Here is a 27,638-nt window from a genome sequence, read left to right as displayed (position 1 = left end):
ATTGTTCTGTTTGCTTCATTTTGTAACACTTCATTTAAGTCTTTCCATGTTTTGTTTTGTTTTGTTTTGTTTTGCTTTGCTTTGCTTTGTTTTTGTGATCATCTTGCTTTTCATTTCTGATGGCACAGTAGTTTTCTATTACAGTCATATTTACCTTGCCCCCATGAATCCCAGTGCCCCCATCCCTCCTCAACACCAGGGATGACAAATTGAGCCCTCAGCAGATCTGTCCCCAGTCCAGGCTCCTCCAACCATGACTCAACTTCTCTCTCCATGGATCTGATCCATACCCCATCTACTTCCAGTCCCCCCAGCTCCTTGGGGGCCTCAGGTGACTTCTTCCTCCTTCCCTGGACTCTGTCCCTCCCTCTCAAAGCCCAAGCCCCATCATCTCTCTTTTCTCCTTTTTACTCCCCAGTATACCACTGACTCTACCTCCCCCCAACCCCCACTCCAGCCTCCCAGAATCTCTTGCTCAGGTTCAATCTACCAGTCAGCAGATTGGTCCAGGTGGCCTGGTTGAGGAGTATTCTGTTTGTCCAAATTTCTGACAACTACTCTTACAGAAAATTAACATTTCTACTCTCCCCTTAGTCCATTAATTCCTCTCAATGCAGGTAAAGTCAAGTTAAAATTATTTCTTTTAATACAGTTATTGATTTTCATTTATGTCTATGCATTATTAATGTCTATTAGTAAAATACATCTCTATTAATGCATAAAAAAGCCTTATAGCATCTGGGTTTTCAGGGTATCTGGAATGGATTAATTCAACTTATCTTTTTCCATTATGGAAAAAAAATAATTTGGTACTCAATTTTTTTTTTGGTACTCTACCTGCCTTTTTGAACAAATGAATGTGAGGAGCAAGGTACTACTGTATACTAGAGGAAAAATGAGTAAGAAGAAAGGAATTTCATATTTCACAAAAGTGAGAATGCAATTATTGCCATGCAAGCCTCAGATTTGGCTCTAGCTTTATATTCCTTCATTTTATTTCATCCTATTTTTAGTTGGCAAAAGTGATATGATCATGTCACTCTCCTATGCGTTTAATTCAAGTGGATTTCTATTGCCTCTGGCATTAAATATAAATCCCTCTATTTAGACTTTAAAACTAAATTTTAGCAAAACTTTTTTTATAGCCTTGCTCTAATCTATCTTCATAGACTAATTGCTCATTATTCTCTTTACTCTAATCTGCAGCCCTCCCCAATTGGCTCTCTGTCTGTATTTCACATACCATTCTATCTCCCATCAAAATACCTTTTGGTTGTCTTCTATGCCCCAATTACACTCATATTTATAGAATCCTCATAGAATTCCTCCCTTCCATCAAATCACACTTCAAATATTCTTCTATATGAAGTCTTCCCTGATATCTCCAAATGTTCATCAATTCTCTCTTAAACTACTCTTTTGTTAAATATTTTGTGCTTATTCTCTTTATATTTATTCTACCTATTTTTGACATTTTACCTACACAAAGAAATCTATATTTTCTATATTTTCTTTCATCGACTCATTCATCCATTCATCCTTTCAACCATATATATATATATCCTATTAGAATACAAGTTTAGCATACAATATTAAAATATAAGTTCTTGCAGATAGATGTGGTTTTCCTTTTCAATTTGTTTTCTTAGTATTTAGAAGCACTTGGCATGTAGTAAGCATGTAATTGTTTTTCAAACATTCCAAATGTTATTTTTATAAAATTGGCATTTAAAACATTTCTTTCTCATTTTGAAAAAAAACTCCAAAAATGCTAGTCTTTATCAAAAAGTTTTCATGTTTTCTCCTCTTCTCCTCCCAAGAACGTCTCTGTTTCATTAATCTGACCATTTCTTGTCTCAAAACATCAGAGACCAATAAGAATTTAAGTGCTTGCTGTGGGCCAAGAACTATGATAAATTCTAGGAATAAAAAGAAAGAAGAAAAATGAAAACTCAGTCCTTGCTTTCTAATGATGAGGAAACAAAATTCCAAAAATATGTATATATGATATATATGTATATATTATAAATGGAAAGTAATGCCTATAGTATTTCCTACATTGTGGGAATTCTACAATATTCTCTGAAGTTCTTGCTATCAATATCTAGAATACAAATTCTTTGATTAAGTGGACCAGAGATTCCAGCAATTTTTTTTTTCTTTAGGGCCTAAATGGCTTTCCTTTGGCATAAAAGTCTCCTGATCCATTCAGATAAAAGTGGTTATCCATTTTTTAACACTGGTTATCAGTTATTAGCTATTTAATTTACTAGAAAATGAATCATTTGTTCCTTATCAAATGAGATGATGTGCTAAAAGCTTAAAATACTACACAACTTCAAGCTATTCTAGTGATTTTCTAATGAATTTTAATATCATTTAAATATTTCATTGTTATTTCATTCCTCATGTTTGTATCTTGTCTCTTTGTATTTATAGTCTGTTAATATTTTGGAAGGTTGACCCTGTCCTTCCAATCAAAGGGCATGCCCTCATTATCCAATTTTTTGCCACCACAAGGAGCAGAGCTATAAATATTTTTTACAAGTCTTTTTCCTTATTATCTCTTTTGGTATAAACCCAGCAGTGGTATGACTGGATCTAAGGGCAGGCAGTCTTTTAAACCCCTTTGGGAATAGTTCCAAATTGCCTTCCAAAATGGTTCGATCAATTCATAACTCCACCATCAATGCATGAATGTCCCAATTTTGCCACATCCTCACCAACATTTATTACTTTCCTTTGCTGTAATATTAGCCAATCTGCTATGTGTGAGGTGGTACCACAGAGCTGTTTCAGTTTGCATTTCTCTGATTATAAGAGATTTAAAAGACTTTTTCATGTACTTATTGATATTTTTAAAATTCTTTATATGAAACTTGCCTATTCATGTCCCTTGCCAATTGGGAAATGACTTGGTTTATTTGTACAATTGATACTTATAAATTTGAGTAATTAGACCTTTGTCAGAGTTTTTTTGCTATAAACATTTTCCCTAATTTTTTGCTTCCCTTCTAATTTTGTTTGCAGTGGTTTTGTTTGTACAAAACTTTTTTAATTTAATGTAATCAGTTATTCATTTTATATTTCATAATATCCTCTATCTTTTGCTTGTTCTTAAAATATTTCCTTTCCCACAGATCTGACAGGTATACTCTTCTATGTTAACCTAATTTATTTATAGTTTCCTTCTTTATGTTCAAGCCATTTACCAATTTTGAATTTATCTTGGTGTAGGGTGTGAGATATTGATCTAAGCCTAATCTCTCCTATACTGTTTTCCAGTTTTCCCAGCAGTTTTTTTGTCAAATAGTGGGGTTTTGCCTCCAAACCTAGGATCTTTGGACTTTTCATACACTGTCTTGCTGAGGTCTTTTATCTCAAGTTTATTCCACAGATCTTTCCTTCTGTCTCTTGGCCAGTACCATATTGTTTTAATGACTACTGCAGTTTAACATCTGGTACTGCTAGGCCTCATCCTTCTCTTTTTTTTCATTATTTCCCTTGATATGCTTGATCTTTTGTCCTCCAAGTGAACTTTGTTATAATTTGTTTCTAATTTAGTAAAAAAGTTTCTCAGTAGTTTTACAAGTATGGCCTGAGTAAGTAAATTAATTTGCGCAGAATTGTCATTTCTATCATGTTAGCCTATCTTACCCATGAGCAATTAATGTTTTTTTCTAATTATTTAGATCTAGTTTTAATTGTGTGGAAAGTTTTTTGTAGTTGTATTCATATAATTCCTGCCTTCGTTCTAGCAAATAGATTCCTAAATATTTTATATCATCTAGTGTGATTGTAAATGGAATTTCTTTTTCTAAGTCTTGCTGCTGAGATGTGTTGGAAATATATAGAAGTTCTAGTGATTTATGTGGATATATTTTGTATCCTGAAACTTTGCTAAAATTGTTGATTATGTCCACCAGCTTTTTAGTTGATTCTCTAGTATTCTTTAATTAGACCATTATATCATCTGCAAAGAGTGATAGTTTAGTCTCCTGGTTGCCTATTTTAATACCTTCAATTTCTTTTTCTTTTCAGATTGCTAATGCTAGTGTTTCTAGTACAAAGTTAAATAATAGAGGTGCTAATGAGCATACTTGTTTCACTCCTGATCTTATTGGGAAGGCTACTAATTTATTTCCATTGCAGATGATGCTTGATGATGGTTTTAAATAAAAACTGTTTATTATTTTTAGGAAAGGTTCTTCTATTAATATATTTCTAGTGTTTTCAATAGGAATGAGTTTGGATTTTGTCAAATGCTTTTTCTGCATTTGGTTATTAATATGTTCAATTATGTGGATGTTTTTGATTTTTATTAATTTTCTTAAGTATTTCCAAATTATATAAAAAATTGAAATAATCATTAAAATCGATTCCCAAACTCTCCTTCTCTCCTTTTCCCTTCTTGAAAATGCAATAAATATACCAATATATTATCAATTATATATATATATCAATTACACATGTAAATTCATGCAAAATATATATTTTCATATTAGCTAACTTGTAAAGGAAAATACCAACAAAGTAAAGCCATCCAAATAAAGAGGTTAAAAAGTATTCTTCCATATACTTTCAGACTCCATTAATTTTCTTTCTGGAAGTAGAAAGAAAAAGAAGAAAAAGAAAATTTCCAATTTAATTTTTAGAGGAAGTTATCAAAGATGTATATATGTATGTATGTATATATATACATATATATATATTTAAAATAAAAATGGTCTAGATCACTATCATTTGGAGAAATGAAAATTAAAACAACTCTGAGGTACCATTTCATATTTATCAGATTGGCTAACATGACAGAAAAGGAAAAGACAAATGCTTCAGGGGATATGAGAAAATTGGAACACTAATGCACTGTTGGCCAAGTTGTGAACAGAGAAAACCAGACTGGAGAGCAATTTGGATCTATGTACAAAGGGCTACAAAACTGTAATACCCTTGCACCCAACATCACCACTTCTAAGTCTGTATCCCTAAGAGTTAAAAAAAAAACACAAACCAAAATGACTTCTATTCATTGAAATATTTGTAGCAGCTGCATTTTGCAGTATTGAAAAATTAGAAATGGAGAGATTGCCCATCAATTCATGAAAGACTGAAAGAATTATAGTATATAATTGTGATGAAACAATGAGTAGGATGCATAGTAAAATGAGGAAAACCAGTACAGAATTGTACATATAACAGCAAAATTATAATATGATCGGTTTTGAATGTATTCGGTATTTCAAGCAATAAAGTGAGCTACGGCAATTCTAAATGACATGAAAAGTGCTGTGCACCTTCAGAGAGAAAAGTGATGGAGACTGAAAGGACATTTGGGCACATTTTTTTCTTTTTAAATTTCTTTTCCCCCTTTTTTGTAGTTTTTTCCCCACAACTTAATATGGAAATATATTTTGCATTACTACATGTGTATAATATATCAAATTGCTTATTTTCTCAAGGGTAGTGAAGGAAAGAAAGGGAGAGAGAGAATTTAAAACTCTAAAATTAATGTTAAGAATTTATAAGTAATTGGGAAAATAAATATGAAATTAAAAAAGAAAATTATGAAAACTCCATTTATATCATTTGTTCATTTATCATTTGGGCAATGACTCTTATTTTTATAAATGTGTGTCCTTTATTTGAAAAATGTAGGTTTTATAAAAGAAAACTTATGTAAACATTTCTCTCAGTTTTGGGGTTTTCATTTTAATTTTGACTGCATTAATTTTAATTGTGCAAAACATTTTTAAATTTCTTGTATTCACAATTATCCATTTAATATCCTTTGATAATCTATTTTCCCAGCCAGTCACTTTTATGATGAGATGTATGATATTTCCTTCTATTTTCTTTCATGTCTTGTAATTCATTTGACTTCATTTTATTTTGTCTTGATGTCACAGATTTATCTGCTTCCATTTTCCTACTTATAATTTTTTATTATTTTTTCAATGGATTTGTATTTCTTTTTCCATTTAACTATTTTAGGTTTTTAAGATTCTTTATTATTTTTGCACCTTCTTTTACCAACCTGTTACTTGACTTTTCATAATATTTTCTTTTCTTTCATTTTTTTACTTAATATTTCTTCTACCACTCTAATTTTGAAAATATTTTTAACCTCTTCTTGTGTGTATGTGTGTATATGTTCAATTCGCTTTTTGTTTTGTGGCTTTGTTTATAGATGTTTTGACTTTCCTGTCTTCTGAGTGTGTATCTCAATCTTCCCTGTCACCATAGTTACTTTTTATGGTAAAATTCTTTTTTTTTTAAATTTTTTGCTCAATTTGCCCACTTTTTTCTTGTTTTGTAATTTCATATTATTTTTGGGCTTTGTTAACAATATTTCTTGGATTGGGGAGGCTTTATATGCATTTTCAAACTTTTAACATTGCTATTTTCATGTAATTCTTGGATTTTGAAAGTTTTCAGTGCTTCTAAAGTGATGCCATCTAGTTGAGAGGTGTGGTCACTGCTTTTTGGTCTGCACTCTGGTCCTTCCCAGTTAGGACCCTTGATTCCTTGGAATTATAATCATCATTACTGTTCCTCAAGGTCCCTAATCCCCTGAGACTTGATGTGATGCTTTTCCTCAGGGCTTAACAAAACCTCTCCCTTCTTCCTTTGATCTATGGCTGGGAAATGGGAATAGTCAATAAAGTTGCCAAAGAGATCAACATTAGTTTCCAATCCCTTCTGTCTGAAAGTGCTCTTTTCTGTCCTTGAACTGTCCACATCATTCTGTGTGCACAGACTGTGGACAATCTGTCCACACAGAAATGAATATAAGCAATGGAGTTGCCTGTATCTTTCCCTATGTCCCATGCTAATACAGGGATCTTCTGTAATTTTCTTCCCCCACCTTTGTAAGCCTTAAGTTTTGTTTTAGAATCAATACAAAATTTTTGTTCCAAATCGGAAGAGTGGTAAGGGCTTTGCAATTGAGGCTAAGTGATTAGCCCAGGGTCACACAGGCAGAAAGTATCTGAGGTCAGATTCCAACCCAGGACCTCCCACCACTAGGCTTGGGTCCTCTATACACTGAGTCATCTGAGTGCCCCTGTAATCTCTTTCCAATCATTTGACAGGTCTCTTTGCTGTAGATGCTTTGAGAACTCCAGAAACCCCTGCTTCTTCTGTTGTCATTATCTTCTCTCACCACTGGTGTTTTGATCTTGGGCAACTTCTTCCCCCATTTAATAATTCTCTCATTCTCCTATTTTGTCTTGGGCTAGAAGAATGTCTCACTGATTTTTTGTTTCTGACATTCCAGAATTCAATCTGATATATCATTTTGAAATTTTTTGGAGGGGAATGTTGGGAGAATTTACCTGAGAATTTTTTCTACTTTACCATGTTATCTCCACGATCAAAATTCCCCATATTAATTAAAAAATTTTTTAATAATAAAAATTTATAATGTATAAGGTGTTTTAAATGTTATGAAAGGCTTTACATTTTATCTTAACAATTATTCTGAGAAGTAGGTACTATTATTATTCCTATTGTGTAGATAAGGAGATTAAGACATAGAGTCATGGATACACAATCAATAAGTGTCTGAATCCAGATAACTATCTGAATTTAGATTTTTCTGACTACATATCCAACATTTTATCCATTGTACCACCCATTTAATTTTTTCTTGTACTGTAATCTCTTTCTAATAATTTAATATCCAAAAGATACTCATGTTGACAAACTTATATAGCAATCAACTCTCATCAACCATCCTGGAAAGTTTAACTTACCACATCCTTTACTCACCACCTGTCTAAAAGGAAGGAAGTTTGCCTCTTCATTAGCCTTCAAAAATCAAGATTGGTATTTGAATTTAATCTTATTCCTGATATCTTTTTTATCTTATTTTAATTTATCCTTTCATAGTCGTGTATGCAACATTCCTGGTTCTTCACTCTACATCAACTCTTGTAACTTACCAAATTTTTTCAGAATTATCCATTTGCATCATTTTCTTACTCCCAAGTAACTTTTCTTTATATTCACATACAATATTTTGCTCAGTCATTAATTAATGGCATGAACTTTGTCCTTAGGACTTTACTCCCACCAACAATGCTTCTATGAATATTGATGTTTTAGACCTTTCTTTCTGTTTTTAATATCCTGATGTCTTCCCCTTTTAAGAACCCTGGGACTATAAAAGATAACATAGTTAAGCTATTTTAATTAGTATATATTCATTGTTTTATTAATATTTTGTGTGTGAATAACTTCTGCATGCAATCCTCTTAGGTGGCCAATAGTATAAGTCCTTATTATAGAATTAATGATAAGGAACAAATCTAATGACTAATTAATTGAATAATTATGTATGAGAACTTGTAATCAGTAATCACATTAAAATGAGTAGAAAATACAAAGAAAATCTTCTGAATTGCCTTAGCAAGATATCCTTGCCAAGGGGAGCTATTCACATATGTCCATCATCCTGGAAGTTGTCCAGATAGTATAATATCTTATTTGGCTTTGAAGCTACCAGATGTGATCTTGGCTTTTACTATTGATCATTACTTTACAGAATATGGTAGTAGTCTCTTGGAAGCAGAGAATGACGATTGTCTTTGTGCATGTGTGCACAAAGATACTTGTGCGTGAAAGAGATTTAAGTGGAAAAGTCAGTGCACAGAGACAGTCCCACTCTCTCAGCATTGGAAGCCTGGGTCCAGTGGCACGAAAAGTCGTTACACCTGGAGACTTCCTCAGCTGCATTGGATGGCCATGTTGTCCTTTGTGCTCCAACACGCCCTAAGCACTCCACAGTGCTTTGCTGCGTTGCCATCTCAGCCATTGAACCTTCTTGTTGGTTTCTTCCGCCTGTTCTGCCGAAAGAGTCTTCACATGCTGGGTGAGCAAAGCCCTAGTTCACCAGGGGTCGGAGACGTCCTGATGGCTACCCTCACAAAGTTTGGCCAGCCTGTCGAAGCCGTTGCCTGGGGTGTGGCCGCTACCGCATACTAGCCAGGTCTTTTGTGGTCATTTCTATTGAGAAGAGGTATTTAGAAAATCACCCATCTTTTAATGAGGGAGAGCTATAATTTGTCTCTATATAGTGCCGCATATGCACTGGGTCTCTTGGTCAAGTTGGAGCAGACCTGGACCTTGATATTTTATAATTCATAACAAATAAATGTTACTTTGTCTCAGATAATCATTGCTAGTACTCATTATTTGTTTTTATACTTCTAACGGTATAAATAGTTTATAAACTCTTTTCAAGTAGTTCCAAGTAGTTTTCTAAAATGGTTGAACTGTGAAGATAGGATTAAATCTCCCCTTGTTTATTTTTAGCTAAACAAATCAGGAACTCAAAACACTGCTACATAACACCAAGTAAGAGAATTTATGAGTCACTTAAGATCGTATCTCCAAAGGCTACTTCCCTCCTCCCTGCACTTTCCCCCCTTCCACTTCTCTAGTGCTAGGCAACTTGAAAGACTATGATTGGTTCCCATAATGTGGGGATGGGACAGGAAATGACATGGAAAATATATGTAAAAAGTCCTGAACTTCCTATCCAAGGGACTACTCCTTTGGACTTCTTCTCCTTTGGAATTTGTCTTTGGATACTCTGCATTGGTGAGCTTGACTGGAGGAGTAGACTCTTTCCTTGGATCCTACATTGGCTTGTGGGGTGAGTAGCTGGTCTTCCTTTACTGGCTTCTGTAGGGATTGATTCCAGAGATTCCTGCCTTGGCTTTGTAGGAGGCTGCATTGGTGGAACTCTAGCTGAAGACAAAACAGGACTTCTGGCTGAGGGTTACTGGGAAATCCATGTAGGGACAAGGGATGTGGGGAAGCCCCTGCAAGGCTGAACCTCACTTCACCAGAGAATGGCTGGTAAACCTGTTAAAATCTGTCTCTTTAACTACATTTTTCCATTGTTTTAAGATTAAGACAAAATTCTGAATAATTTATTTCTTATCTATTAATGTAAATGAAATTTCTTAACAGTTCTATTTGATTTACTCATCACTCTGTCTTCTAAACAGAGTAATTTGGGCACACAGCTACAGGTATAAAAATTGACCAGATTTATAATATTTCAGAGGAGACCAAGATATGATATTGTTGTTTTAACCTATATTTCTGCCATAAAGCAGATATCTGGAGGTTTTTGTCAGTAGAGAGGTTAATAAAATCACAGGAAATCAGGACAGTTTGCCTACTTGCATAAATTATCTTGAAATAAACTTATGGTTGGACACAGTTATAGATCAGGAATATGACTTTGGTGACTTAGTAAGGCTTCTGATTTTTTTTTTGTTATTAGATTTTTTTCCCTTTGGGAAATTATTTTGTTCATATTGATTATTCATAATTGACAGTATTATGCACCTAATTTATAGTCTATAAATTTATAGTATACAAAGGATAAATGTCAAAATTTTAAATTTATAGGATTTCTTACTAAAATATCTGACAATTCTACATTCATATCTAAATAAACATTCATGCAATAGTTGTTTAGCCTTATTACCATGATGGAGTCTGGGCTATTGACTTTTAGTTCTTAATAGAATAGAGTACTGTAAAAGAGTCAATATATTTTATTAATGAATCAAAAAGCTTTATGATCAAAACACTGAATAAAGGTCTACTATTTGCCTTTAATTCAGTTTATTATGTATATCATCCTAGAAAACTCCTTTTGAAACTCTAATTCCTTTGGGGAGAATAATTAATACTGCCTCTCTTGTAGATGTCAGTAAAATCATATGAGGTATGTACCCTACTAACTAAATGACAAAATCAGTGACTTTCTCATGATTTAGTATTAGGAGGGGACACAAATGAGGCTCATTAATAGGGAATGGATTAGATTTATAAAGCTTTGATCAAATTCATACTTTGGAAGCATTAGAATAATTGATGATCTCACAGAGTGCTTGATATTATTAAGCCCTTATTAACCTCCTTACACATAGCATTCAAAGAGAATTCAAAGGGAAATTTTAATAGTTGTGTCAGGAAATAAATTGACATTGAAAAATCAAATATAAATGTTTATCATAACACAAAGTAGGTACTAGATTATCTTATTTATTTATTTTATTTATTTATTTTATTTTATTTATTTTATTTTATTTAATCAGACATGGCCTTTTTGATTAAATGATTCTCAATCACAATGACTTTGATGTTAAGAAGATTTAACTAATTCTGTGGTCTTTGTCAAGTAACTTCACCTTGACCTAACTTACATTCCTCATTATTCAAACAAGAGGGGTCGGAGTAGATGACCTCAACATTTTTTTCTAGCTCTGAATATATAAAAGTTTATATGAAACCATCCAAGTATATTCATTCTAACAGGAAAAAAGTTACATTGAGCTTTTGTAATGAGGGTAAATATGAGTCAAAGAAACTTTCCTTCACTGACTTAGCTTTCAATGTCTAATTTATTGATAATGATAGAATTACCTGTTCAGACATTTTACCACACAGAGAAGCAGCATGGTATAATGGTGATTACACTTTTAGTCTAAGTGAACAAACTGGCAAAATGACATTTAACAAATAGACCAGAATTAAGAAAGCTCTTTGACTAAGACACTGTGGAGAATCAAATATTTCATATATAATTAACTTCAGAAATATATGATATAGTAATAATACTGATCAGATAAAAAAACAGATTTTGAAATGCCCAATTTTATTAAAAGGCCATACTGAGGTATTCATTTAGCAATTGTGATATATGTTGAGTACAGTGTTAAATACTGGGAAGATCAATACAAAAGTAATGCCATATATTGTTTTTAATTAGGTACTTACTGTTCTGTATCTTCTGTTTCAACTCAGTTTACTACAAGTAGCAAAGTCTATGTAAAGACAATTTTCCAAGGAACAAATAAATTGTTAATACTGATTTTAAGTGGGTCAAACTAATAATTTGGGGAATGAAAATTGAAACAACTTTGAGATAATATGTTCATCAAATTAGCATAGATCATTAATAACTTCATATTTTATTTCTGTTTGAGTAGGGGAATTGGAAAATGAAATGTTCCAGTTAAGGATATGGACATAATCTTTTGGAATGCAACTTAGAAATATATAATAAAAAGTTCCAAACTCACTCTCTCCTTTGACTCTACCAATGCCACTATTAGGACTGCATGTCAATTAAGACTGATATTAAAAGTAAAATTATATCGACACAAAATAAATATGGTAAGAAAAAAAGAAACAAAACAACCAATGTGTACAATGGTTTGAGAATGACTGTGAATCTTTATATGTTGGCATAACAGAATATTATTCTAAAATAACATAATGAAATGATGAATATAAAGATAAATAAAAACATATTTGCAATATGTGGAATCAAGAAAGCAGGATCAAAATAAATATATGATTTCTGGCTGATTATTTAAAGAGATTGGAAGTGGATAGAGAACAATTAAAATATCATTACCATCTTATTAAAGTTTACATGTTCACTTTTGATTAATATAAATATTTTATAACTTGTGATTTGTTTTAATTTTATAACTTATTTTGTGTTTTTATTTGTTATTCTAGTGGAGATCAATAAATCAATCAATAAATAGGTTGTTAATATTTATTGTTTCAGCAACTATCCTAAAAGTTACAGATATGAATATTAAAAAATGAAAGAGCCCCTGCCCTCAAAGAGCCCATATTGTAATGGAGAAAACAACATATTTACATAAAGGTCATTTGGGAATACTGTACATGGTCATTTGAGGGAGAGAATGCTCTAAGAGCTACAAGGATTAGAAAAAGTTTCATTAAGAAAGGCTATTATGGGCACCTAAGTGGCTCAGCAGCTAAAGAACCAAGCCTAGAGATGAGAGATCCTGGATTTAAAATTGACCTTAGACACTTTTTAGCTGTGTAAACTTGAACAACTCACTTAACTCCAACTGCCTTACCTGCCTTGCAATCAATACTTTGTATTAAGTCCCAGATGGAAAGTAAGGATTTTTGTTTTGTTTTTAAAACACTACTGGACAAAATGTCAACCTGAACTGAGGCCAACTACCCCTCTATCAAATATCTACTCTAAAAATTCCTGAAGTTCAAATCAGACACTATAATGATAAAAACAACTAAATGAAACAAAAGTGACTTATTACAAAATATCAGTTATAATCCCAAGGGCAAGAAGAGGGAAACCTAAAATTCTAGCACAAGGTACTATTCCAGTATAACCAGAAATAGCTAGTGGTACTTGTAATCTAAAAAGCACAATGGCTAGAAAGAGGAAGAGTGGAGGACTCTGAGAAAGTCACATGATTGCCATAATCCCCCAAAGTGGGAACCTAGGTTACCTTTGGAAGTTGCAGCATTTACCAATCAGCATGGGTCCACATTATGAGACCTGGAGAACCTACCTAAAGACTTTAAGTCACTGAAATGCCAGAGGTGGCCCTGACGAGTTGGCATTTTCAATAAAATAAACTGAGAGTGCATATGTGTGTATGTGTGAGGGGTGGGGGAGAAAATTCTGGAAGGTTAAGTGTAAGGATCTCAGAGAATCAGACTGAAAATGACTAGAGCTCAAATTCTGAAAATAAAGCTGCTGAGGTGAATAGTTTAAAGAAAACACTATCTACTATGAAAGATTATTGTAAATTGAATCCTTTAAGAAAATCAATCATAGATTTAAAGAAAAAGGAATGTATTTTCCAAAGATAAATATCTGGGAGAAATGAAGAGATAACATAATTAAAAGCTCTGAAAAAAAGAACTAGAGGGAGAATAAGAAGTTTAGGACAGAAAGAGGTAAACCTTACTCAAGAAATGGAATCCCTAAAAAAAAAAAGAATTAAATACTGCCTTAGATGCTTACTAGGTATGTTTCTCTCCTCCCCCAAATGACAACACTTCTGGGTTTTATTTTTCTTCTCTGTAAAAAGGAGGATAATAGCTCTTATTTTACAGAATTATTGTGATTCAAATGTGTAAATAGTGTTTTGCCAGATCATACAACTATGTATTATTAATATAATTATCCTTATCATCATTATCATCACAAGTTGGAAGATTCACATTATTTTTTCTCTCTTATGGCAGTTAGGCTTTTAAGTTTTTGTAGGTAAGAGTTGATAAAAATTCCTGGGTTTGCATAACCAAAAAACCAGTGCTAACTCATTGCAAATTATAGTGATTAAGTAAATATTTGTTGTTGTCATTGTTGTATAAATTATAAAGATTCATAAATAAAGTCTCATTCATTGGGCACCTGGCTTTCTATTCTGTGAGTTCCAAAATGGTCCGGATAGAATAAGCAATTCAACCCAGGTCATGAGAATCAATGTCAAAACTGAGATTAAAACTGATTCCCTACCTCATACCTATGTCATTAGGGTGGACTTGCTTCCATGACTACTTCCATAGTCCTTTTTTCTTCTCAGATGAAGTAATTTGACTAATTTAATCTCTTTGATATATTCTTTTCAGTTTGAAAAATGAAGCCCCTTTCTTTGGTGTAATAATGTTTCTAAACTGTCACAGATATTTAGTATGAGTTTGATGCCCCTTTCTCAGGCTTATTACAAAATCCAGAATAGACAGGCTAGAAATTGCTTGACTTATGATCTATTTTGCTCTTGGAATAGAGAATGATTTTCCTGCTCCCAAATTTGGATAGTTTCTTTGTTTTCCCAGGGCAGCAACTAAACTTCTAAGGACTGAATAAAGGCTTAAAGTGTCAACACCAATTGGAACAGAAGCAGATTACAGTAACTTGTGTGTTTTGTTCATTCTCAGCCTAAAGGGCTATTGGTGACACTTTGAATAGCTGACTTTAAATAGGTCTTTTAAGCCTTATTGGATTCTTCTTCGAATTTTGTTTTTTTACTTTTGAAAAATAAAGTCATGGTATTTGAAAGATTTATCATCATAATCTACATATTTCTGTGGAAATGTAAAGTAAGTAGAATTTAGCCCAGTCTCTGCTTGTTGTTTGGATATACAAAAAGTGTTATATTAATTTACAAATGTGAAAGTCAATTTAGTATTAAGAGAAGATATATCCTTGAAACTTAGAAAATTCTAAAAGGATATTTAAATGAGAGATTGAAAATGAGAAGTGAGCCTAAAGGTCATCTATGTCAACTCCTTCATTGAAAAGTTGAATAAACTGGGGTCAAGTAATGATATGTCAGTTGCTCAAAGTCATAAAATAATCCAGATTCTTTGATTCCAGGGCCAGTACTATAACTCCTGTTCAATGTCTATCTATATAGCAAGAAGAAATTTATGTGGCGGTATAAAAATCACCACATTTAAGAAGAAAATGATATTATAAAAATGTAAGAATAAACATATTATAAAATAATTACCTAGGAATATACTTTTCAGATATAATCCCTATACTCAAGATAATGTCCCAGAATTTCAGAACAAGAAGGGATCTTAGTGACCATCTAGTTTAACCTGTGCCAGAAAACACATATCAAGTATAATGTAACTGACTAAAGTTTATCCCCTCTTTGCTAAGAGACTTCCAATGATGAAAACTCCAAAACATTTTAGCAACTCATTTCCCTTCTTGATAACTCTAATTGTTAGTCTTCTTTATTTTACATCTAAACGTTTCTTAGAAACTTCCATCCAGGGATAAAGTCCTCTGGGGTCCATTAGAACAATTTGCAATTCTTTACTAATGAAAGCTTTCCCAATATTTGAAAATAGCTTTATTCACTATCTTGTCTCTCTCTGCCTCCCTCTATCCCTCAGGTATGTCCTTCTTCTCCCATCTAAACATCTTCAATTGTTTCTTCAACTGATTCTCATATAACCTGGATTCAAGACCCATCACCATTTTTATTTACTTTCTCTAGCCATTTTCTCATTGATTTTTGTTTTTCTAAACTATGACTCTCAGAACTAAAATCAATTTTCTCAATGTGCTTTGATTAGAAGGATTATCATCTTTGCATTCCTGGGAATTATTCATCTTAAGGTAGCCTAATGTTATATTAACTTTTCTGGTGCTTTACCAACCTTCTAATTTATTCTGTGTACTGTCGCTAAAATATCCAGAATTTTTTTTGTTGGCTTGTTTTTGTTTTTTAAGGAAAATGGCAAACTCTGCTTTCCAATCATACCTTAAAAGTGAATTTTTTTTAGCTGAACTGTCACAATTTATGTTTTTCTCTATTGGATTTCCATCTAATTAGATTGGGTACAATGTTCTAGTCTGTGAATGACATTTTGGATCCTGATTCTATCATCTGGTGTATTAGTTGTCTCTTTCATCTTTTTGTCACCTCTGAAATTGGAAGATATTACTTCTATTCCTTTATCCAAGTCATAAATAAAATGTCAAGTAACAAGGTTAAGCAGGGATCCCTGGGCCTCTGCATTGGAGATCTCCTTAAAGCTGCCATTGTATCAATAAAAAGTAACAATTATGGGTTGATTTTGGGCACTCAAAAAGTTTTGAGTCCACCTAAGGGTACTTATCTTCTATTACAAATTTCTCTACTGTAGAATGGAGTAAAGTGAGAACTTAAGGGTTATTTAGTGAATGTCTATACCATGTGAAACACAACCAGATTAAGCCCAATATAGACATTTTATACATCATAGGATTATAAAACATCTTTGATATATCCTCATTGCCTACTGAATCAATTATAAACTCTAGCCTTCCAGCTAGCTACTGCTCTAATTCTATGTGATTTGATATTAAAAAACAAAAACAAAAAATCCCAACCCTCTAAAGATTTTTTCTTTCCTACCATTGATTATTTTTTGTTTGTTTATATCAGTCCCTATGTTCTTAATATTCTTAGTTCTAGGCCCAGTAATAAAGTCTAGTAAAAGATGACAAATTGTAACACATTACATGGAATACTTTCTCTGATTTTCTAGTTGATCTTTTTCCCTTCTAAACATTTAAAATAATGATTTTCTTTACCTGTCTCATGCCATTTACTCGATATCATCTGTTGTTAGAATTATTTCTGTAAGGGAAATTTTTCCTTTTAGATTTTGAGCTCTCTAAAGGCATTGGTCACATTTTCATTTTCTGCTTCCATTCAATGTCTCATACATTAATGTGATCATGGTAGACAATCAAATATTTGTTGAGTAAATGAGCAAATGACTGAATGAATTAATTGATTTAATGGTTCAGATAAAATTCCCATTTTATTATAATCATACAGAAATTCAATGAATAATCATTTTAAGAATGAAATTATCTTGGTTATCATATATATATACATATATTTTTCTGTCTCAGTGTTTCTAACAAAGTTATACTATACCCTATAGAATTCAATGGGTTAAAACAGGTATCAGTTTTACATGACAATGATATGTATCTATCTACTAATGAAAATAAGTATATATTCATATATACATATACTATATATACATATTTATTGATGAATACATATATTTTTATACATGGATATATCTACATTGATAAATATTTGCATATGTGTATAAATTACACATGTTATATGTTCATGTAAAAACTTATGAATTCATGATTCCACAGTCTTTCGCTACACTATGCCATAGAACTTCAAATAAATGATATCATTAGGAAATACCTGAAGACTTTTTATCTGGAAAGTAAGAGTTAATCAAAAGTTTTGCTTATTTTGTAAAGTATGCAAGTATCTCAGTTTAGTCCTGAATCTTTCCTAATCATTAATAAAATGAAATATGATTTACCAGAGCAGCTAAGTGGTCCATTGGATAGAGTACCTGGACTCAAGAGAGGAAGATTTGTCTTATTGAATTCAAATCTGGCCTCATAAACATATAAGTGGTATGACCCTGGGCAAATGACTTACTTAAAGTAAATTTCTTCAGTTCCCATCTCTAAAATGAGCTGAAAAAGGAATAGCAAACCACTCAAGTATTTTTACCTAGAAAATCTCAAATGGGATCACAAAAGTCTGGACATGACTAAACCTGCTGATCAAAAACAAAAAGTGTATAATGATAATTTATTAGTCATTCATCAATGCTTTTGATGGGTAATACATTTATCAATAGTTATGGGGCCAACCAAAAAATATCATCTGGTTAATCATTATCTAGTACACTGACGTCTCTTCACACTTAGCAAGGTTTGGTAGCATATGAATATTTTTCTGACCCAGTACTTTACAACTTTCTCTCTTGGCAGAAATTACTGCATCCAAAGCATGAAGTGTTCTTCCTTGTTACCTCTACTTAGTGTATTCTCTAATTTCCTTTAAGAATCAGCTCAAAGATAGTATAGGTGTGAATTCATCCAAGCATTCTGGAAGTCAATTTGCAGTGGCACCAAAAAGGCTTTAAAAGATTGCATGACCCTTGATAAAGCTATGCCACGACTGGGTTTCTGCTCAAAAGAGATAATAAAAATGTTTGTACAAAAATATTTATAGCTGCATTTTTGCAGTGGCAAAAATTAGAAAACGAGGGGGTTGGGGAATGGCTGAACAAATTGTGGTATATGATGGTGATGGAATATGATTGTGCTGTAAGGAATGATGAACTGCTTGATTTCTATTTGAACTGGAAAGACCTCCATGAACTGATACAGACAGAAATGAGCAGAACCAGGAAAACATTGTACACAGTAACTGAAACATTGTGGGATGATTAAACATAATAGACTCTGCTACTAATAACAATGCAGTGATCAAGAACAATCCCCTGTAGCTTATGAAAAAGTATTCTACCCACTCTAGAGAAAGAACTATGGAAGTAGAAATGCAGAAGAAAAATGTGATTAATCACTTGGTTATTTGGGTATATGATTTGGGGTTGTGGTTTTAGAAGATATGAATAATACCAGTTTAGAAATATAAATAATATGGAAATAGGCTTTAAGTGATGGTATATATAAGCCAGTGGAATTGCTTGTCAGCTCTGGGAGGGGGAGGGAAAAAGGTAGGGAGAGAACGTGGATCATGTAACCATGGAAAAATAGTCTTTAAAAAAAGAATAAAATAATGTTAAAAAGGACCTTGTAAGAGAATCAGCTCAAAGATAACTCTCTTATATTCCATTTCAGCCAGTTAGTCATACCATTGATCATGCTACTACCCATAAGTTTTCTGCCTTGATTTTAATGAACTTTGAAATTTTTTGATAATATTTTGTAATTCTGTTATCCTTTGCCTTACATCTAAATTTGTTTTTCATCCTCCCCATGACTCCAGTTCCTCATTGTTCAATTTACCCCCCTTTCCCTTAAATTAGCTATATTCTCCTGCTTTTCCTCTCTCAACCTTTTGCTTAAAATATTCAGTTCTACACATGCTCTACACTCAAGTGTCTTGACCTCTAAATCAAGTCCTAATTGTAATTTGGTAAATTCTAACTTTTCATTCTCACTTGATACACCACTATTGCTCCTATTTACAAGCTGCTAAATGAGCAAGATAAAAAACTGATAATGAAAGCCAATTTTCAGGTTGAAAAACCCAAAAGAAACTTGCAACAGAGGTCTCCAGAAAAACTTTGACTTTTGTAAAAATTGCTAAAGACTGATTATTTCACAGGGAGCAGAGAGTTCAGAGAAAAAATGTAGTGACTTTTAAGGATATTTCTGTTTCTGCAAGAACACAGTGACCAGTATTGATGTTGAAAGTTCAGGTTGGTCTTCCTCCTATGAGATAACATAAATGGATGCTATCAAGATATAATTTAAATGGTGAGGAAAAGAGCATTTCTAGACTGACAGAGGTGCAGGGGGAATCTCTTTAACATGTTGAAAGAGGGAAGCAAGAACAGGTTATAGATGATGAGCCAAAAGTTCTAATAAGGATTTATAAAACTAGTGTTGCAGTCATAAGAAATAACAAACAAGTTGATCATAAAAAATAAATACATAAACCTGGAACAAACTTTATAAAGTGGTATAAAGTGAATTAATATGAACTAGAAGAATATTATGCACATTAATAGCAATAATATATGATGATTAGCTTTGAATGATTTTGTGAATGGAAGAAGTATTATCAGCAATGCAAGGATAAAAGACACAAAGGATTTAGACAATAAAGGCTATCCACCACCATAGAATGAACAGATGGAGTCTGAATGTGGATTGAATTATACCATTCTTTATTTCCTCCATGATTTTATCTATGAGGTAAGTGATAGGTATCTTCTTTCACAACTTGAAGGATGTATAAATATGTATTGTTTAATAACATATGTACAAACTAGAACACATTATCAACCATGTTAGGGAGGGGTTGATGTGTGAGTGATAGAGAGGACACGGATCATAAAGTATCAGAAAAAATTATTAAAAATGATACTGACATCAAAACCAATGCAATCAAAATTGCAAGGGAAGCAATAAATTGGGGGGAAATTCTTTATAACAAAAACCTCTGACAAAGGTCTAATTACTCAGATTTATGAGGAGCTAAATCAATTGTACAAAAAAGCAAGCATTCCTGAATTGATAGACAAGGGACATGAATAGGCAATTTTCAGATATAGAAATAGAAACTATCAATAAGCACATAAAAATGTTCTAAATCTCTTTTAGTTAGAGAAATGCAAATCAAAACAACTCTGAGGTACTACCTCACACCTAGCAGAATGGCTAACATGACAGCAAAGGAAGGTAATAAATGTTGAAGGGGATGTGGCAAAATTGAGACATTACTGCATTGCTGGTGGAGTTGTGAACTGATCCAACCATTCTGGAGGGCAATTTGGAACTATGCTCAAAGGACGCTAAAAGACTGCCTGGCCTTTGATCCAGTCATAGCACTGCTGGGTTTATACCCCAAAGAGATCCTAAGGAAAAAAATATTTTTTTACAAAAATATTTATAGCTGTGGTCTTTGTGGTGGCAAAAAATTGGAAAATGAGGGGATGCCCTTAGATTGGGGAATGGCTAAACAAATTGTGGTATCTGTTGGTGATGGAATACTATTGTGCTCAAAGGAATAATAAACTGGAGGAATTCCGTGTGAACTGGAATGACCTCCAGGAATTGATGCAGAGTGAAAGGAGCAGAACGAGGAGAACCTTATATACATAGACTGATACACAGGGGCACAATCAAATATAGTAGACTTCTCTACTTGCAGCAATGCAATGATCCAAGACAATTCTGAGGGACTTATGAGAAAGAATGCTATCCACAACCAGAGAAAGAGCTATGGTAGTAGAAACACAGAAGGAAAACAACTGCTTGATCACATGGGTCGATGGGGATATGATTGTGGATGTAGGGTCCAATGATCACCCTGGTGCAAATATTAATAATATAGCAATAGGTCTTAAACAATGGCACATGTAAAACCAAGTGGAATTGCTCATGGGTTATGGGAGGGGGTTGGGAGGAAGGGAGGGAAAGAACATGAATCATGTAACCACAGAAAATATTCTAAATTAATTAAGTGAATAAAAAATAAAATTAAAATATATTAAAATAATATTGACATGCAATCTGGAAAATATAAAAAACAAAAAGGAATAATATTAGAAAATCTAAGGTTCAGCAAAAGGATATTTAACAACTCAGTTCATCATTTATGATCAGAAAGGTACTTCTCAGTTATCATTGCACTGTTCTAGGCATTGAAAATTTTTTTGGAATGTGCAATGTCATTTTATTCTCCTCCAGTCTATTATTTCAATGGCAAAAAGACATCCCAGAAACAAACTATTTCTACTCTTGCAGACTGGAATTTTTCTGCAATTCACAATTTCAGCAATATATTATCTTAAAGACAAAGTATTTGAGAATTCACTCATACAAAGAGATTTACTGAGTATTATAAAACCAGAATTTGCCAGAGGTATGATTTGAACCCAAATCTTTCTGAATATGAAGTCATCATTCTTTCTGCCACACAGTCTCTTAGAATTTCATGATATAAAGACAAATAAAGAAACTATCTATTCCCCCAAAGAGTTTATAGATCAAAATATTTCAAATAAACAGACTACAGATAGGTATTCTGTGGTAATTCCAAATATGTATTTAAATTCTATGCTTTAGTAGTTAATAGGTAGTACAGTGGATATAATTCCAGGCCTGGAGTTGGAAGGACCTCGGTTTAAATGACTTCAGATATTTCCTAGGTGTTCAATCCTGGGCAAGTCACTTAAGCTCAGTTGCCTAGTCCTTACCGCTCCCCTGTCTTGGAACTGATACTTGTTATCAGTTCCAAGACTTAAGGTATTTTTAATATATCATATTCCATAATGCCATACAATCTTCCTTATAGAAAATAGAAATGCTTCCCTAGAAACTAAATGGGATGGGAAGGGAGGATGAATGGAAAGAAACTCCTTGAATATTAAAATGTTCTCATGAAAAGTAGTTTTAGTTTTAAAACTAGAGGCCCCTTGGCATGAGGAAGCATTCCTATGGCCCACAATGTATATTCTTGAGGTTACTCTGGAGGCAAAATCCTCTATCTGGTTTCTCATATAAATAAGCATCCAATTTATTGGAGAATAAAAAAGCTACTTGGCATCTGAAATGATGGCTTAAAATTTATAATTTGCACATTGCCAAGATCATGTGAGGGCAACTAATGAGGGCTTTCCAAACGTATGAACTATAGTTATCTGGGTTTGTTACACTATGCATGATCCAAGTAGACTATTTGTAGTAGAATGACATAGAGAACATGGGTTAAAATGCATAAAGACATTGGAGAAACTGTATTTTTCGTTTAAAGTTTTAAAGACACACAAATGTCACTTACAGTTCACAAGATTTCTAAAGCTTTTTGCTAATCTTCATCCTAACTTGCAGAAGGAAATTTATTCTTTATTTACATGGAATCTAATGGCCAAATGCATTTAGTGAAGGAATTAAATGCTAAATTCTCACCTGACAAGACAGTTTGATCACTGGTCCCACAAAAACAGAGGGAAGCATTTCATTATAATTCTTTAAAACAGATATGGCTATTTCTTAACATTACCCTTGAGTTTGAGTGATCTGCTATGATAGAGTTGAGAAACATGGAGAGCTACAGTCAGGTGAAAATGAGATAAAAGACACAAATGTCAAAAGTTGATAGGTGATATGTTAAATGTAGGGTGTTAAAATCCTTAATCAGTCCATAGACAATCAAATATATAACTAAGCATTTATTAAGTACCTACTTATATGCTGCATACTGTGCTAAACACTGAGGATACCCCAAAATGCAAAAGACTTTCTCTGTCCTCAAGGAGCTCACAATCTGATGAGGAGCTGGGGATGACAAGCTAACAAATGTACAAACAAGCTATATATAGGATAAAGAGGAAATAATTAATGGAGGGAAGACACTCAAATTAAGAAATTGAGAAACGCTTCCTATTGTTGGTGGGAATTTTGTCAGGATCTGAAGGAAGCTAGGCAAGCCAAGAGGTAGAGATAAGGAGGAGGAACATTCTAGGCAGGGGGAGTCCAGAGTCAAAAGGGAGAGTACAGTATTTTATTTGTTAAACTATAATGTTGCAAGTGTCACTGAATTGAACAGCTGAGAAGGGGATATAAGGTCTAAGAAGACAAAAAAAAGGTATGTGTGTGGAGGATTGTTTATAAATAGGTTGAATAAGAGAGGATTTTGTATATTGTGCCATGGAAGTGATGATGATAGTGAATTTTATTGAGTATGAGATATATTCTGACTTGTGCTTTAGGAAAATCACTTTGGCAGATGAATGAAAGATGGAAAGGAGTGGGGAGAGACGTGAAGCAAGCACACCTCTCAGTAAGCTATTACAGTAATCCAAGTGTGAGGTAATGTGGACCTTTACTGGAATTATGGCAACATCAGTGGAGAGAATGAAATGTATTCAAGCCATGCTGCAAAGGTGAAATGGATAGGCTATGGCAACACCTTGGATATATGGATGTTGTGGGCTTAAAGGACTGAGAGGATGCTATTGCTCTTAACAGTAATTGGGAAAGTAGAGGAGTGGAGTATTTAGAGGGAAATTCACAAGTTCTATTTTGTACATATTTCACATAAGAAGGCATCCAGTTTGAATTGTATGAAGCCCAGTTAGTGAAGTGAGATTGGAGTCCATCAGAGAGTTTAGGAGTGGATTGGTAAATCTGAGAATTGAAAACATAATGATGATAAATCTGAGATGATGAAGACATCAGTTGAACATGTGTGAGAGGGAGAAAAGAATAAAGCTCATAATGGAGTGCTGTGAGACCCCTCTGGTTAGAAGGAATGATCTGGTTGAGATTCAGCAATGGAGACTCAGTCAGTGTGGTCAGAGATATTGGAGGAAAACTAGGAGAGAATGGTGTCCTAAAACTTAGAAAGAAAAGAACATCTAGGACAAGAGGATAATTTAAAATGTCAAAAGCTATAGAGAGGTCAAGAAGAATGAGAAATGAGGAAAGGCTATTGTATTAGACAATTAGGAGATCTTTGGCATATTTGGAGAGATCAAGTTCGGCATTATGATTAGGTCAGAATTGAATTTTAGGAGGTAAAAAGAATGAGAGGAGAAAGTAGATTGTAAATGACCTTTTTTGAGAGTTTTGTCACAAAGGGCAAAAGAAATAAAGAATTTTAAGGGACAGAAGAATCAAATTGGGCTTTTTTGAGAATAGAGGAGACATGAATATGTTTTAAGCAGTAGAAAAGGAACCAAGAGACAGGGAGAGATTGAAGATATGTGAAAGAAAGGAAGATTCTGGTGTAAAAGTTGGGATGGCATAGGATCAGTTGTTAGATAAAGGACTTTGGGTTGGCAGTAAATTTAACTCATCATATAAGAAAGCAATGAAGGAGAAAAGAGTATGAGAAGATATTTGAATGTTATAAGAAGAGGAAGATGGGAAAACATGGAGTTCTTGGCAAATGATCTCATTACTTTATGTAAAGTATGAGACTGAGAGGGTAACTGGAAAGGAGCCTTTATGGATGACTTGAGAAAGGATACAGAGATTTTTATGAGTTACTGTGGAGAGTAGAATATTGTGTTGATAAAGACATGTAGGATTGCCTAGAAGCAGTGATGACCCAAGTGAAATCATGTAAGAAAAATGTTTTTAATTGTACATAATCAGAAAAATTGCTTAATTTTCTCTACACATGTTTAATAAAAGATACATAGGAGCTAAAAGAGCAGATAATAAGAGTGAGTCAAAGTTTAGGGTTATCAGAGCATGTAGGCAAAGAACTCAAGAGAATAGGCCAGTAAAGAGTAGAACTAATTCACCCAGTGGATCAATATTGAGGAAAGAAGAGAAAGTACAGGGGTAATGGCCTGGGAAAGAATTGAGGGTGCAAAGGATTGCACCTCATAATGTGGATAAATGATTTGGTATGGGAGGACATAAAAATGGAAAGTCAATTGATTGTGGTAGGATAAGAGAATTTAATAAATCTTGGACAAAGAAGTGTTGAATTTGTGGATTATGGAAATCAAACGCATGACCATCTTGATCATCTCTGTGAGTTTTTGAGATGGGGTGGGGTCATGGGAAGTGAATACATCAAGGAACTTAACAGGTAGAGTGTTTGAGGGAGTATCAGTAGGTATATTGAAGTTTCCTACCCAATTTGAGGCACAGGAATGGAGAGAAGGGAATTCAGGTACTGACCTTATTTAGGAAGGAAGGGGATAGTTCTGAAGGTCTGTAGACGAGAGCTACCAAGCTTTAGCTGGATATGCGTAGAATATATAAATCTTAAAAGAGGAGAGGCTACTTAGTGATGGAAGTAGGGAGGGAACATGCTAGTTGCAATAGGGAAAACAGTATAGTCCAATGCCCTTTCCTCATCTTAGGTATTTTCAGAGTGAACTACTATCTTGCCAAATGTCCATTAGACATGCTGTGTCTTAATAAATCTCTTCCTTCCTAAAGTTGGCTATAGCTCTTTTAACAAATCCGTTCTGCTAATGACTAAAGTTTATTTTACCTTTTCCAGTTATACCTTTTATCCATTGTCCCAGAAGTTCTTTTCTCATCAGAAAGTAACCATGGTAACTCTAGTATTATACTTTTTATGTCTCTTTTCTATGAACACCTTGATTATTTCAACTATTTTCTACTCTTCTCCATCTTGCCCTCTGTTTAATTGTCATTTAATTTATGATACAAAACCCATTTTAGCTATCAGATCTTCCCACCTGGGAAAGGGAAATATCCTCAGTGCTCTGGTATTTTAAGTTTTCTATCATATTCCCCTGTTTTGAGTTATTGTAGAGAGTGCTGGTTTTGTATTCAAAGGATTTGAGTGAGTAACTCAACTCTTATATTTGTTATATTGATTCTTGATCCAAAAGACCTCTCAATACCTCACGTTCCTTATCTAAAAAACGAGAAGAATTGACCAAATGGTCTTTCCTATGGTCATTTCCCTGTGATCTTTTGGCTTATGATATTATGATCAAGTGCTAATTACTGAAAGTTGTAAAGACTATTGATCATTTTCTCACTTTCTCTCAATTACATATTCCTATATCTCTCTACCTATATAAGTCTTGGAATACTTAGGGTTTTGTCAGTATGGGTATTTTCTCCACAGAGACACATAAGAATAGTTCTTTACCTTTGTAACCAGCACTTAGCACAAAGCCTCAAGAACTTAGCATACTACCTGACACATAGTAGATACTTCATGTAAGTTTGTTGTTGTTGCTAGATAGATTTTAGAGGATATTATGACTGCAGAATCCATCGCTCTGCAGCAAACTTGTACATGGAACTCTATAACTTATCTTGATTACTTCTATGTGACCTAAGTGTGCAATGACAGATAAATTTTGTTGTGGGGCCTATATTCAAAACCTTTCCAGTTCAGTGAGACCAACCAGAGCTCTGTGTTCTTGGCCTTCGAGAACCCAGGATCATAAAAACAGCACAATGCTACTGTCTAAGGTTTCAAGAAGGAATTCAGTGTAAAGAAAAAAAATTAAAAGGAAAAGTTCAGTATTATCATCTACTAAAGATTTTTACACTTTTACCAAGGGTCAAAACATAATGAAAGTCAGAGCTTTTGCCATTTGCATGTGTAGATAATTTTAATTGTTTTATATATTTATAAAGACAGATTTCCTGTTTAATAATAGAACAGAGTGTATTAACAACTGCAATAGGGCATAAGATATGAGACAAGTGAAGAAACACATGTCAATTTTAAAATGTCTTAATAAAAATCTAGTAATTAATCAAGTCCTAATATAAAAAATGGTTACTACCTTTGTTATCCATAGCAGGGATTCTTAATTTTAATTTTAATTCTAAATCTGAACTTGTCTTCAAAATGATAGTGCATACTGCCTAGAAAAAGATAAAAATCAAATAACTCCTACTGTGAAGGAATTTTTATTCTTATGGAAAGTTAGTGAATTCTGCTTTTCATTTATTGAGTTTAATATGCCTACAGGACATTGAACTGCAGATAGGCATTTGAAGATATGACACTGGAAATCAGGAAACAAATAAGGATTAGCTATAAAAATTTAGCATTATTTGCCTAAAAATGTTTGTTGAACTTCTGTGAGTAGATGAAATCACTAAAAGAAAAAGTATAGAAAGAGAACATGAATCAGGTCAGGCTCCTGGGAGATACACTCATATATTTGAGATGGGACCACAGTGATGCTCAAAAAATTGTCACACATAATCTTCTCACCCACTATGACTTAAATATACACATACATTGCTATATGTATGC

This window comes from Monodelphis domestica, chromosome 4 (genome assembly GCF_027887165.1).
Source record: "Monodelphis domestica isolate mMonDom1 chromosome 4, mMonDom1.pri, whole genome shotgun sequence".
Taxonomy (NCBI): domain Eukaryota; kingdom Metazoa; phylum Chordata; class Mammalia; order Didelphimorphia; family Didelphidae; genus Monodelphis; species Monodelphis domestica.
This window is presented reverse-complemented; position numbering follows the sequence as displayed.